We start from the raw sequence: 15742 nt of genomic DNA, 5'->3' as shown, positions 1-15742 counted from the left end.
GTTTGAAAGCATGCAAATGCAAGTAGATAAATAGGGACCACCTCGGTGGGAAGGTAACAGTGTTCCGTGTCTAAGTCGCACTGGCCATGTGACCACAGAAGATTGTCTTCGGACAAAAACGCTGGCTCTGTGGCTTGGAAACGGGGATGAGCACCGCCCCCTAGAGTTGAACACGACTGGACAAAAATGTCAAGGGGAACCTTTACCTTTACCTGTGAGGGGGGCAATAAATGGAGCAGGGAGTGGGGGTGAGGGCAGAAGGGGGGCAAAAAAAAGAAAAGTGCCTTTACTATCTTTATTGTGTAGACAGGGGCTGTGGGAGGGCACCTAATTGACCTCTTGCTTGCCTGCATGAACATGTGTATGTCTGGTTTGCACATGCATGTGTGTTTCTGTCTGAGGGAATGTGTATGAAAGGGAGCATTGCAAGGTTCATTAAGTGTCGGAGTAGATTGGCAGGAGGAAGAGGAAGAAGGACAGAGAGGGGTGTGAAATACTAAATTGGAAAGAGATTTTTTAAAGGGACTTCTCTCTTTTATCAGAGAAAAGGTGCAGCCATTGGAAAGAGATCCAAGGCAAGAAGGGGAGAAGGGAATCCACATCGTCTGTGCATTTCAAAGCCATGACTGTTTCCTCTCTTCCAGAGCCCAGAGAGCCCAGAAGGCAGGATCGGAAACCAGGTTGAACTTTCTGCAGATGGAGAGAAAGATACGGAGAAGGAGGGGGGGGAATCCCATAGTGTGTTGTGTATGCATGCATGCACATGTGAGCGTGTGTGCATTTCAATAAGATCATTAAGGAGGGGGATCCCTTTTGTATTTTTTGATTGCCATAAAAGAACTGGAAGGAAAGAAGGGGTGTGTGGGCTGGAATGCCGCTTGCATCTCATCCAATGCAAATGGTGAACTCCCAAAATATTCCTCAGCCCCTGCGTGAGCACTGGTTCAGATTAAAAATGTAACACAGGCTTCAGATTAAATTGAACCCAAGCTGAATTGTTTCGATTCAGCTCTCCAATGTAGTCCCACTCTTAGTTATTAATTTCCTTGTTCCATTCATGGGCTCTCTCTAACATTTTTTTTAAAACTTTAGATGAAAGCCTAATTTCTCATCTTTTTGCAACTTGCCTAGGGATAGAGTCTGATCACACAGAGGTCTGATTTCTTTCCCAGACCAACAAAACTAACTTCCAAAAGTAATTATTATTTCAGAGTGCTAATATATGACACCAAAGCATCCTAAATGCAACTGGTATTTACTTTCATATTGAATACAAATAGATAATTAGGATCACATTGCATTCCAATGGAATAATGGGTTTCAATGGACTCTTTTACTTGTAGGATCTGCAACATGTTTTTTCACTTCATTGGCACAGATATCATTGACTTTGTTTTTCAAAATCTGTTTCTAACATGATCAACACACATTTGATTCTTTACCTCATTTCCTACGCTTTTGTGCATGAAATTATAGCTTAATGACTGACACGTTTTCAATTCTTTGGTATGCTTTTTTATAGCTAGTAAGTGAATCATCATGTATGTATGTGTGCTTTATGAGAATCTTTGTGAGATCTGCATTTGAACATCTGTGGAACAATCAAAACTGAAACGATGCAGGAGGGAAGTTTATTATGCTCTGTGTTATCCTGTACATGGCAATTTTCTTGATCTTCTTGAAACAACACTGTGACAGTTACAACCACTTTGCCAGAATTGTTGTTACCACAAATTCAGAAATTCATTTTACCTGAATATAAATTAAACAGATACACAATCACAGTCTCCCCTATTCCTTTCCTTCCATGTTTGTATTTAAAAAATTCTGCCATATTCATATATCTTCCATAAATATCCTATAGTAATGCTGTGTGATCTTAAAGACTGAACACATTTAAGGTGATTCTTTGGAACAAGCCAATTTGCAGCTTTACTTTGAACAACTCATTCTATATTGAATAAACATAATAAAATTAGCTGAACTGATTGCATTTCCCCTGGGGAGAAATGTGCATCTATCCATATCATCTCTTTCTTTCACAAAAGGTTGTCCTTACAAAGTGTTCAAAAATTTAGAAGTGAAAACTGAAGTGAAAAAGTTAATCCTTGTTTGTAGGAACATATTAAAATGTGTTTGTGCACACTTAGCTATGAGAAGCTCCCACTGATCTCACACATAGTTCCAAGTAGACATGCATATATTACTCTGTGAACTAGGTTCTTTTGAATTTTAGCCATGGTGTAGTAGTTGCATACACTAGTTTGACTAGTTTGCAGGCTGTTCTTAATGTCTGACTTCTAGACCATCTAAAATTCCAACCCCAATTTTCTGGTACTGTACACTCTCTCTCTCTCTCTCTCTCTCTCTCTCTCTCTCTCTCTCTGTGTGTGTGTGTGTGTGTGTGTGTGTATGTATCCTGCTCTATAATTTATAGGAGCACTTTAGCCTTACTAGCTCATGGAGCAGGTACAGAAACACTAGAACAAAACCTATGTACACCTAACAGTATGCACTCATTGCTTTTTACTCTCATCTTTCCTTTGTGTCTACATGAAGATCATACACTTTGAAAGACAGAAATTCAATCACTTGCTGAAACTGGCTTTCTCCTCTCTGTTATTCTATCTTTGATATTTCAGCCCATTATACCTGTCTTTGGTATAGTTCTTTCTCCTGCAATTTCTGCGTATCTGGTCTCTCTGACACCGTTTATTTTCCCACGCTTCCAGGCTGATAGGCTATGTCTACTGCCAGTTTAAGCTGGCCTAGTAGGGTAAGTGTGCCCCCCCAAAACACTTAGTGGCTACAAAGCCTGGCAGAGACTAAGAATTCTTTCCAGAAAAAGATCAAATCAACCAGGAGAGACACAAGTACAACAGAGTGGACACTTGCTGAACCAATAGAACAGTCTATTATTCAGTTGTGTTGGGCACTAAATATTTGAAAGCTATCTCACATTTTGCTCCCACCCAGGAATAATGAAGCAAGACACAGATGATGGGGTAAACTAGGGCCACACTTTATTAACATGAACTCCAAACCAGAAAAGAGGGGCCTGCCATTGTGGGTAATCAAGGTTGTAGCAGAGGTCTCCCAGGACCCATTCTTCAGTAAAATGGGTGAGTCCCAAGCTCCAAGGTCACATGGTCCTGAAGACAGTGCAGCCCCAGTTGGTCATGATCTGACCACCCTCAGGCCTCCAGACCTCTGCCTCTTGGCAGACATCGCCCTGCGGGTGGCCCCAGCACATCCTCCTCCTTCTCCCACATTGTAACCTCATAATCTGCAGTGCTGAGAGTATGGATAAGCTATAACCTTCTCTGTGATCCACAGGGAATGCACCAATCCATCTTCATTCCACACTACCCGCCAGTGCGACCTATGCTGAGCACCACCCAAGAAAACACCACTGAGCTCTCATCCAGTGTGGCATAGGTGAAAATTTCCCACTCTCAATAATAATAATAAATAATAAAGAAATTTATTGTCATTGTAAGTCTATACATAGTATACACATACAACGAAATTCACACAGACACCCAGAGACCAGACCCACATGCACACACATTAAAAAAAAATCCCCAAACACTCCTTCTCACTAAAAATCCCCCACTAAAAATCCAAACATCTACTGTACACCGCAGGCTAAGTAACACTGTCCAACTGTTCACTACTGGTGGTCTTTAAGTCCATTATTAAGTGCAATTATAGCTCTGGGATAAAAACTTCAGAAAACATGTGGTCCAAGTCTTAATTGTTCTGTATCTTCTGACAGACGGCAACAGTTCAAAGAAGTTGTAGGCAGGATGGGAAAAGTCTCTAAGGATGTTGTGTGACTTCCTCAGCGGGATGAGAAGATGTCATCCAGGGTTGATAGCTGGAGCCTGATGATATTCTGAGAAATTTTAATGGTTCTCTGTTGAGTTTTTTTCTCCGCTACAGAACTACTCCCAAACCACACAAGAATGCCATAGGTTAGGACATTCTCAGTGGTGCTATGATAGTAGGACAGAAGTAAATGCGGAGATAAATTTAACTTCCCGAGCATTCTAGGGAAATACAGCCTCTTCTGTGCCTTCTTCACTAGCGTGTTTGCATTTATAGTCCATGAGAGGTCCTCTGAGATGTAAGTGCCCAGAAATTTAAAACTACCAACCCTCTCCGCTTCCGCGCCATTTATGTACAGTGGTAAATGTACATTTCTCTTCCTCCTAAAACCAATTATGAATCCTTAATTTTTTTTATGTTAAGTGTAAGATTATTTTCTTTACACCAGAGTATCAACCTGTGTATTCCTTTCTGTAAGCAGACTAATTGTTCTTATTTATGAGCCCCACCACTGTCGTATCATCTGCAAATTTAATAATGGCAGTGTTATACAGTGGGGTGCAATCATGTGTGTACAGGAAATAGAGGAAGAGACTTAGCACACAGCCCTGGGGAGCTCCTGTACTTAGAACTAAAGTAGAAGAATGGTGAGATCCCATCCTTACTGTCTGTGGCCTATTTGTCAGAATGTCCTTTGCTCACACACAAATCTTCTGAGGTAATCCCAGGTTGGTCATTTTAAAAAACAACCTATTGGGTAGAATGGTATTAAAAGCAGAGCTGTAATCCACACTGGAAGGACGGATCCTGAAGCTGAGGCTCCAATACTTTGGCCATCTCATGAGATGAGAAGACTCCCTGGAAAAGACCCCAGTGTTGGGAAAGTGTGAAGGCAAGAGGAGAGGGGGATGACAGAGGATCAGATGGTTGGACAGTGTCATCAAAGCTACTGAATTTGAGCAAACTCCAGGAGGCAGTGGAAGACAGGAGGGCCTGGCATGCTCTGGTCCATGGAGTCATGAAGAGTCGAACACGACAAAATGACTAAACAGCAACATAATCCTCAAACAACAGCCTCGTATATGTTCCCTGTTTTAAGTCACTCAATACAGTATGGAGAACAATGGACACAGCATCATCAGTAGATCTACGTATTTCTCCTTGTGGCGATTGACCTTGTTGCCCCTGTTTATTTGTCCTTCACAAAGGCTCACACCCTTTTTCTCTTCTAGCTGCCACCAGGTATTCTCCTAATACCAATTATGTTATACACGTGTGCTGTCAAAACTAAGGGTTATTGAACTTAGGAATCAGAGGTTTAATTAACAAATATTCTTTTATTGTCAAGTAAATCATAAAGGTAAATCACGTATGAACTGTATGAGGTATTAACAAGGAGTGGATCATGTATGCAATCACTTTTATTCTAAACTACTATATAATCAATATCTCTCTTATAGTGCATATAATTTCATTCCTGCTTGTTCAATATTGTTTAACCTTCTCATTTCCCTCTCCTAACACTCTCAGCTCAATTCTCTAACCGTCGTCTTCTCTCTTCTCCACCCTAACTGCCATTTCACATCTCCAACCGTCTCTCTAACTCCGCCCCTCCTGCCCTATCCTTGGCTCCTCCCTCTTGAGATTCTGTGATGGACAGGCAGGAATGACGTCATCTGTTTGCATTTCGCTACACTCCTGCATGCAAATTGCCATGGGTCCAAAGAAGGTGGAAGACTAGCCTTAATGTAATCCAGCACCAATCTCTCAAAACATTTCATAATAACAGCTAGTAGCTGTTAATAATAATAATAATAATCTGAGAGTGGGTCAAAAATTCTTATCCAGCCCTGATGGTGACCAGAAAAACTTACATTAGCACTGAGGGTAGGCCTGTGGGTTGCAAGCCTCGAATGACGCTCAATAAGGGGAGGGATGCCTATCAACAAGGATCTATTTTCCCCTCTCATCCTGGATTGCACGGAAATGAAAGACATTTCTCACACTATTCTGGGTGGGGACAGCAAAGATTGCTCAGTGAAGCAATCTTGCTGGCAGAGCTCACCATTATCATTGCAAGGACATTGTTTGAGGTGTAAGGGTTTTGAGGGTAAATTTATTTGTTATGTGCTATTAAGTCTCTTCTGATGTGTGGAGACTACAGTTACTGACCCCGAAATGTGCTATTATTAAGAACTCTGCTCAGATCTTGCAAACCAACAGTATCTCAGGTTAGGTTGTTCTCTTCCTACTGCATTCCCCTCCTAGCAAAATTGTCTCTTCCAGTTAATTCTGTTCAGGTCTTACAAACTAACCACAGTGACTGCTACCATGCACAACAGAAAAGGCAAGTGCATGTAAGATGAGGCTTAATTTTATATATTTTGTTAATAAATATCTAACATGGCCGTTGAAAAACAGCCATGACAGTTGTTTTGTGTTTGGGTGAGAAGTGGTTGATTAATGAAAAAAACAGGAATGATCTTCTGGGATTTCCCCTTACTTGATATCACTTTGTGAATGGTAATGAGCAGGGCATCCTATAGACCATCTTGACAGCTTATCATTAGTTTTGTCAATATTCAGGCTACCCTTTGCTATATAAAGTTTGGCATCCTTCTTCCTGCTGCCAATGTGAATACAATATTGTGTAACAATATCAGGCCACTTCCTGATGTTTTGAATCATGGATACAGAAGCGCAATATCCCCCATTCCTAAACTGGAGGGTTTTTAAAGGATCCGTTTCTGTTTCTCTTAGGTAAGAACCTAAGAAGACACCAGCTGCTGTTACATTGCTCACAGTAGTGTTAGGAAACTTACTTTCTATTCTACACAATCATCCACCAGATGTTATCCATTACAGGCCACATGTTGGCAGTCTGTGTGGCTAAAACCACTGGTGGGACAGAGCCACCACTATTTTCACTCTTACCTTCTCTCTCTCCCACACCTGTTTTCTATATCATTCGCTTATAGCGCAAGGTGTGAGATAGAAGGCCTATTGTCATTGGTCCAAACTTTTTGCTTGCAAAGGACTTCTGAGACTGGCCAAGGACCACACGAACCATAAAGGATAAGGATTGTTCACCTGGCTTTGAGCCTAAACCTGTACCTGTATTGTCTTTATATGGCTGTCTTGTTTCTCAAAGTTTTCCTTTGATAATAAGTGACTTCCGTATTCTTATACTCTTATGACAACCTAGTCGCAATGATGTCAAATGACAGCACTTCATTTTCCTGCAGTGGAATATCTAATTACTTCTCCAAACCTATCCTACAACCTCTCTGCAACCTGGGGTCAAGGCAGCACTGCCCAAATGGCTACTTACTCAGCCAAGTGCCTCATTATCTGTACCTTTTGGATGTCCTCCAGACTATTTGGAGAAATGAAATTGTACTTTATATGACTGCTTGCTTTGCTGCATGAATTTTCCTATAAAAAGACAGATTTTTTGCTTGAGAACCACCATTTTCTTTAGGTAACTAATCAACAATCATTTTTACAACTTGGAATTTTTTTTCTTTCTTTCTATCTATCTATCTATCTATCTATCTATCTATCTATCTATCTATCTATCTATCTATCTATCTATCTATCTATCTATCTATCTATCTATCTATCTATCTATCTATCTGTCTGTCTGTCTGTCTGTCTGTCTGTCTGTCTGTCTATATCTAAATTGCAGTATAATTGAATGATAATATTGTGGTATATTGTTAACTTTCACTCATTGAAATATGTACAGTATGATATAAATAATGTAAATGTAGGTTCATTGACCAATAAAACTTCCATTGAATTGTACATAAAATGCTATTGGACTAGGAAATTCATCAACATGTTTGGTTAGTGTGTCTATTTTTTTAAAGAGACCCATCACATATTCCTCTTGAAGTAAGTTGTTTCTGTTAAACTGAAATTAAAAGTCTGCCATGTCTTTTTGTCCATCAGACAGCCAGAAAGGCATATTTTTGTTGTTGTTTAGTTGTTTAGTCGTGTCCAACTCTTTGTGACCCCATGGACCAGAGCATGCCAGGCCCTCCTGTCTTCCACTGCCTCCCAGAGTTGGGTTAAATTCATGTTGGTCACTTCAGTGACACTGTCCAACCATCTCGTCCTCTGATGTCCCCTTCTCCTATTGCCTTCACACTTTCCTAACATCAGGGTCTTTTCCAGGGAAAGGCATATGGGTTTTTATTATTATTTTAACAGGATGACAACATTAAACATTTGAGAGCTTGTTACTCAACCACAGGGAAAGTGTTATATATAGGCTATAGAACTTCTCTGTGTAAACACCTTTTAAAATACAACTGTCCTGTTCCTAAAGTGCATGCACAACCATGATTTCCAGTAATTTGTAGCTAGTTACCATCAGACCATTAATGTACACGGGCAGTATTTTTCAAATATAATATGCATTCATGCTTTATGGGGGAAGAAGCAAGCAGCATTTTATTGTATTGTATGTTATTATAATAAGACTTATATGCATTCTAGTCTCAACGGCTCAGACTGGAGACAAGGATGTCAAAAGAACACAAGTTTAAAATTAAAGTCTAGGGATGAATCTTAATTACATCTGCCTAGATCTTCTTCATGGTTTATCTTTAAGAATCATGAATACAATACTGTAGTTCTGTGTGCATGTCGAGGATCCATAGTCAGGCATCCATAGCTTTCCTATATCATTAGCTGGGAGACTTAGCTATTAAACAAGTTTGAAAACAGTTTCTATTATTTACCTATAGAATCCACAGCTGATATACAGAAAAACAAGAAAATGATGAAGTCCAAAAGCTGAGCTTCTCCCTCCTAGCAACAGAATATGGAATTTATTTGTTTGTTTTGCCATATTTCTTCCCATGGGGACCCAAGGCAGTTCACAATAATTTACAACAATATTAAAAACAGTCATTTAAAAATACTTAAAAGTATACCCAGTCAATTTAGTATAGGCAACTCCCAGAATGGCTCCCAAGTTTCCAAGTCAGTTAAACATTTGCCTGAAAATGGAGGTCTTTGCTTGCTGCCAAAAGGACAAAGGGAAGGGGGCCAACCTGGCTTCTGAGGGAAGGGCACTCCTTAGCCTGGGAGCCACCACTGAAAAGGCCATTGAAAATGTGTTCATAGTTATGTTTCCTTCTTTCTCCTTGGCAGGTTAGAAAATGTATCAAAGTTTGTCACAGAACGTTAGTTATTTATTCATTTAAAGAAGATGTCTATATTGCTTTTCAGTTAACAATCCCAAAACAATTTAAAAAAATACTATCAAACCAATAGTTCAAAGAATAACAATCAAACCAATAGTTCAAAAAATACAGTAAAATCCTGTAAAACAATTCATTTTTTTTAAAGAAATAGGTAAGCCATAGTGTTATAAATTAGGAAAATAATCAGGCAAGTGCTTGGGTGAACAGATAGTTCTTTTGTTGACTATGGGACAGCATCCAATCAGGAAATCATGCCATGTGTTGGGTTCCAAAACAGAGAAGGGCTATTTCACCACATCCAAATGAACCTCAATGGGCTTCTGTACAGTAAACAGGCCCTTCCCTCAAACATAGCAAACATAATACAATACAACACAATAAAACCAGGGTAGTCTGCAAGGGAGAAGAAAGTCTTTCAGTTATCCTGGCCCAGAGGTTTACAGGGCTTTATAACCCAAAAGTAACATATTGACCAAGCTTCGGTGTTTCATAGGCAACCAGTGCAGTCTTTCAGTACAGGAGCAACACGTACATAATAGGCTCTGTTCCTTTAAGGAAGCCAACTGCTTTATTCTTCACTAGTTCCTGCTTCTGAGCCAAATGCAAGGGTAGCCCCACATAGAGCACATCATAGAGAAGTATAAGCTCTTTATCACTGACATCACTAGTGGAGTCCAAGAGCACCCTCTGACCACCTCCTGCACCATGCAGTCATGTATCCACAATGTATTCCAATATTCAATTTTTATTGATTAGCCCTCATCCAGCCCACCATTTACAACCTGATTTGTCCTGATTCTACACAGTCATACTTGATTCAAATGTAATTGAGAAATAGATCTGAATGTCTCCAGCATATAAGGTATTTCTATGCCCCATGTCCTCTAATGAGTGACCTCAGGGGCTTCATAAGGATGATAAAAACCACAGAAAGTAAACTTGTGCCATCCAGTATTTCACAACACAGTTGCCAAAGGGTAGAAAAACAGTAGCTCAATGCTAGTCTCTGGAACTGCATCTAGAAGAACCATTTCAATATGGGATCCCCAACTACAACCTCACAGGCCAAGTCTGGGGGGGGGGGTGTCGATATATCCATTTACCCTGCATGTAGGAGGAGATACCATTGGCCCATCTGTGTAAGAGATCAAGGAGGAGTAACTGGGCATTTACTTCTCTGTCCATCTCCCAATAGGTCATCTATCAGGGCCAGCAAAGCTGATTCCATCTACAAAGCAGGCCTGAACCAGACTGAATGGGTCTAGGTAATCTAGATATTTCAAAACCCTCTGAAGTTGTAACATGACAATTCCTCTTAGGCATGTCAGCCAAAATAGACATATTCATACCTGAACAATAGTTGCTATCAACTATCAACCAGTAAGGCCTTTTTCAGAAGTGGTGAGACAACTGTCTTTTTGAAGGCATGCCTCTCTTACATTAACAACCTCTGAACCTGGTCATTTCCTTGACCCTTGTGGCTAATTCTAATGTCAAGTTGGGCAAGGATCAAGAGTATGTGGGATCTGCTGTGCCTCAAAAAGTGTCTTGTCCATATCATGAGGTGACATCTACTAAAACAGATTCCCCACAAAATGTCTCAGATGATGCATTTGGATGCCAAGCACAACACAGATTTATATTCGTGAAGGCTTTCACGGCCGGGATCTACTGGTTGTTGTGGGTTTTTGCTGTCCTCTGAAGATGCTGGCCACAGAGGCTGGTGAAACGTTAGGAAGAACAACCTTCAGAACATGGCCAAAGAGCCTGAAAAACCCATAACAACAACACAGATTCTTTGACTCTCAGACCCTTTTCTCCAAGTCTTGGGCCTGCCTGCCTGTTCCTTTTGACATTTAACTCCCCTATAGGAAATCTCTTGTTGTATGAAAATTAATTAGGAGCCAGGATTTTGACCGATACATAGATTCAAGTTACAAAGCGCTCTCTGCACATGACCAAGAAATAATTCTGAGCTGGAGAAGGTGAAGGATTAGAAACTTCAACTCATCCTTGCATTAAAAGTTAATATTAAAATGCATCCTTGCATTAAAAGTCAATATTATGTGACAAAATATTGTTATAAGGAGTAACAAATACTAGGAAGGAAGTTGAGTATGAGAGAGAGAAAGGAGGGAATTTGTTGAACCTGCAGCAATTTGAACCTTTCTGATCATCTCAATCATGAGGCCTGATTTTGACCTTAGATGTTATTTATATTGACTAGAAAACAGGGAGAGGAAGCATCAGTAGCTCCTCTCCTCACCATCCCTCCCCTCTGAAAAACTACTTTCACATTTGCAACTGCACTTTGGAGATCAAATGAATTAAACCATAGAATAGAGCTGGGAGGATGACCACATCAAAGGCAATTTTAATTGAAAAATAAGGCAACAACAAAAGAAAATAATTTATACAAATGTTTTCACCCTGAGTATCTGATTATATATGAGAAAAATGACACCTGTTACGAAAAACCATTTAACTTTTAAAACACATGCTGACTCTTGTCGGAACAATTTGCTTTCTCTTGAGGAATAAACAGTGCATTATATGGGTCAATATTTCTGTCTCCCTGTGTGTTTTCATGCGTGTGCATACACAGACCATCCGCTAGCCATTTAAACAAGGTTGTATTTACAATTCTACTTCACATACAGTATATCTTCAGAAGTAGGTCTATGTGCATTTTTTGTCATCTGGCAGCAGATGGCAGTACGCAGTGAAAAATCTGGGATTGAAAACTTGCTGCTTTCTTAAAAGTTAAAAGGGAATACGGCCAAGATGTTGACTGCCCTAGAGTTATGAATTTATCAGCTAGAAAAAGAACTGTCAAGGAGAATTTGTAAACCATCCTTTCTAAACAGGAGCTTTTGTGAAATAGAGAAGGATAGTTAATTGAATAATAAAGTAAAGTTGAAGCTACTGTTAGACTGGGCATTTTAAAGAGCCTCACTGTGTATGTACAGAAACGTACAACTGTAAACTCCAGATGAAAGCACAATCACCTGATGGCTTCCTTCTTATACTTGAATGGAACCAACTCATATAATTACGAATGAGATTCACTATTTTGGCCACCTACACAAAGTTCATAATTATCTTATGCAAAATGGATTGCTTGACATTTCCATTGCATACCATCCATAATAAGCATGGAGAGAAAGATTGGCTTTTTGTATTAGAACTAATACTGAGTGACAAGTCTCATGTATCCTTGATCATATGAATCTATCTGATGTTTTTATTTTTGTTTTCGACACTTAGTTAGGATGCAATGTATTCCTTCTACTTGCGCTGTGGTGGTGGGGAGGGGCTTCAGAACCCATGGCTCATGGGAACGTCTGCCAGACCAGGAAAAAAAACTCTGCAGTGTCAGAAGACAACTGTTCAGTGACGCTTCCAGCACTCTTGATTGAATATAATCTTGAAAAGAGCCTTTCATAACTTTAGTTGTGCGACTGTTCAGTGCATGCCCAGTTTAAAGGGACCTGCTCAGACAGTCAGGCTCAGAAGGGCTGTCAAGGTAAATGAGAGTCTTAGGCCATGTTTCCACAACTTTCCCAGTGAGTTTTTATGGCTGGGTGAGGATTCGAACCCAGACCCCATGAATCCTAGTCTGTCACTCTGTCCACTACATCACTGCATATTTTACACTATATATCAAAGTAACTTTCTAATTCAGCATAACGTAAATCTGTGATAAGTATTTGCAAAATTTCTCCTTCTCAACAATTCTTGAGTCATATCATGCCAAGATACTCTAAGACTTCCCCTGCACTGGGAGATTGCTTGGCATTCTGCAAAAACAGATCCCCACTACCATTCCCTCCCCATTTTCCTCAATTTTTTTTGCCAATTATGCCCTTTCCAGTGAATCCTGCAAAAGAAAAAAATCTTTCTGTGCAAGAAATGTAACAATCTTATTTATTTTGCACAATTTTGTGTTTGTTCTGTCATTTCCAGATGAATTCTGCATTGGAAAGATGCCATCATCTGATACATCCTGGTGGTTCTTCTACTCATTACACTGGAATCCATGTAGGAAATATGCTATTCTGCACAGGAAATGAATTAATTTTGCACAGCTTCAAGCTTCTTCTGCTTATTCCAAGTAAATTCAGTGCAAGAAAGATTGCCATTCTGCACACAAATTGCAATAATGCAGTACAGCTTGTCATTTCTTCCAGAAAAAAATAGCAATAAAGTTTCTGAGAAATCCCACGGTTTCCCGGGAGTTTTTTGAGGTGGCGACAGGAAACCTCACACAGAGATATCTGAATACAAGGAGAAAATAATGGGTCTCCTCCCTTGGTTTCTGTCTTGAGTTTGGGAGGCTGTGAGATTCATATTCCTAGAACTATTTTTTAAAAACCCATAAAATACAATCATCCTTGTGCCTTACATTGTCTTTCTAACTAAAAAGAGAGAAGCATGAGAGAAAACTGGCAAAACATTCATTATCTGGGGGGGGGGGGAAGTAAGATATTAAAAATAGGTTATATAAAGAGAAACACTTGAAGATGGTATGCACAATTGTTCGGGTGAGGTTTGTTTGGTTTTTCAAAGGAACTGCTTGCTTGCTTTCTAGTTATATTGAAGTTAAAACAGAATGCCCAGTGATTCTTTTCTGAACAACCCAGGACCAGTTATCTGTGTTCTTACCCTTTTCACAGCTTTACATTTCCATTCAGCTGCAAACTTGATGGCTTTCAATAACCACTGGACCAAAAAACAAAACAAAAAAACACATCAGAATTTCCAAAGTTAAAACAGACTTATTTGCATGCTTAGGATATGATTAATGTTTTGTAAAAGAGAAAAAGAAAAGAAAAAGAAAACATGAATAAAGTCATCTTAGAGAAATAATGAGTTCTTAAGGATTAAGAAAATCTTCTCCCACCCAAAAACAGACAGTGATTAAAGAAAGGAAGGACCGTCTGTTGGTAGGTACTTGATCACTGTTGGTGGGCTGATAAACTTCAGCTACGCACTCAAAACTATTTCTTTCATACTTTGAGAAAAAGATGTTAGAGACTGGAACATAGGCTCATGTAGCAGCAAAGTGATATAAAACAGGTCAAGGCCAAGAAAGAGAATGAGAGGTATGTAAACATAGGGGAAAGGGAGGGCAAAATGATAAGAGAAATACACATTTAAGAATTGTACACCTTCAAAAAGAACACCAAGAAGAAGAAAAAAGCTACTGATAACATTCTTCAAGTCTGAAAAGTAACCACTATTTATAGCACTTGAACACAATACACTTTGCACATTGTGCACAGATACTTAAAAAGAATATCTATGGAAGTACAAAATGGAAAGAAAAAAATTGTGAGGTACTGTGTTTAATATGCCTAAAAGGAAAAGCTAGCAATCTAAAAAAAATTGCAAACTCAGTGATGGAGGGAGAGGAATTATGATATAAAAGCACAAAATGCTTTTCAAATATCTTATCCCCAAGATGAAAGAAGACCCAATGAAAGTATTCTGTCTGAGAGCACTTATTGCTAATAATAGTCTAATAAAGACAGACATAACTGTGTGAAAAAGAAAGACTTCTGTCAGGGATACCCTCACGTCTTTATAGAATAAATTAGAGATATATTTGAAAGGATATTGTCAGACAATGAAAGGGATCAATAACTGTGTAGAGAGTTTGTAAGTGGAGCAAAAGAAAGTGAAAAAAATGTTAAATAAATGTACCCTTAAAAAGAAATATTTCCAGTTCAGCCAACACAAGTGGTTTTCCTAGTTATAGAACAACACAGGGATACAGAATACAGGTTAAGGAGAAATAAGCAAATAGCTTTCTAGTCCATTTCAAATTTAAGATGTCAAGCATCAATAATGGTGCAAAACTACATGAGAATGATGTATTTTGAAAACAAAAACAATCAGAAGGATAGTCTGCAGAAGGAAACAACTGAAACAATTATGCTACACAAGCAATACAGGTGAATAGCTATATGTTCTTATTAATTAACTAAATGTATATAGTTCAAAACATGTTCTTTGGACAATTTAAACAGCAAAATGCTCAATGTAACATCTTCTAAAATGGCAGATGATTTATTTTAAAAATACAATATTTAATAATGAAAAAAAAAACAGCCTAAAAAACAGCAACTCTTATTAAGGAACCACAATGAGAGACCAATGTTTAAAACATACGCTTGTTTAAAAGTCCTTAGTGAATCAAAAGTTCTTCATCCAGAATTGGAATGACCAAAAAAGTTATGTAGAAGTATGTTAAGAAGTGGGCTTCAAGTACTTCAGGAGGTCTTACTTCCTTGTATAGAATTATACTGTGCGGCCAGTATCCTATTGAGTTTTTGCTGGCTGTAGTAGTACAGGATCACCACTTGAGCCACTGTTGCCTTGCGGAAGGGAAGGGCGGCTTTATTTCTTGGGGGTGTGTTTGCACAAGTGGCCATCCTGTGTCACTGTATTGAAGGGATGTTCTCCTCGGCAGAAGCTCAATGGGAAATGAGCCTAGCCTGCCAAAAGCATCCTTTTTATTATAGATAGTTTCATACATAGGGACCTCGATTCCGCAGCCAAATGGTTTATATGCTGGAAAATCTGTGATCATTGTAACCATCCTGTTAGTAATGGAAAAGTCTGTTAAGTAGGATGTCCAATATTTTTACAAACATTTCTAATTGGTTAGCATACTGTTCTACAGCACGTCT

At 39.1% G+C, this 15742-nt stretch overlaps 1 long non-coding RNA gene across 1 annotated transcript in view; it reads left to right on the top strand.

The window, feature by feature from the left end:
- Positions 1–14603, top strand: part of LOC140702317 (uncharacterized) — a 30133-nt gene extending 15530 nt beyond the window's left edge. The window contains exon 3 of the long non-coding RNA XR_012081451.2: positions 13014–14603. This is a non-coding gene — a long non-coding RNA (uncharacterized LOC140702317). The remainder of the gene's footprint in view (positions 1–13013) is intronic.
- Positions 14604–15742: the final 1139 nt, after the last annotated feature.

Source organism: Pogona vitticeps, chromosome 1, assembly GCF_051106095.1.
Source record: "Pogona vitticeps strain Pit_001003342236 chromosome 1, PviZW2.1, whole genome shotgun sequence".
Lineage (NCBI taxonomy): Eukaryota > Metazoa > Chordata > Lepidosauria > Squamata > Agamidae > Pogona > Pogona vitticeps.
The sequence above is the reverse complement of the archived record's forward strand: the minus strand, read 5'-3'. Positions and strand labels throughout refer to the sequence as shown.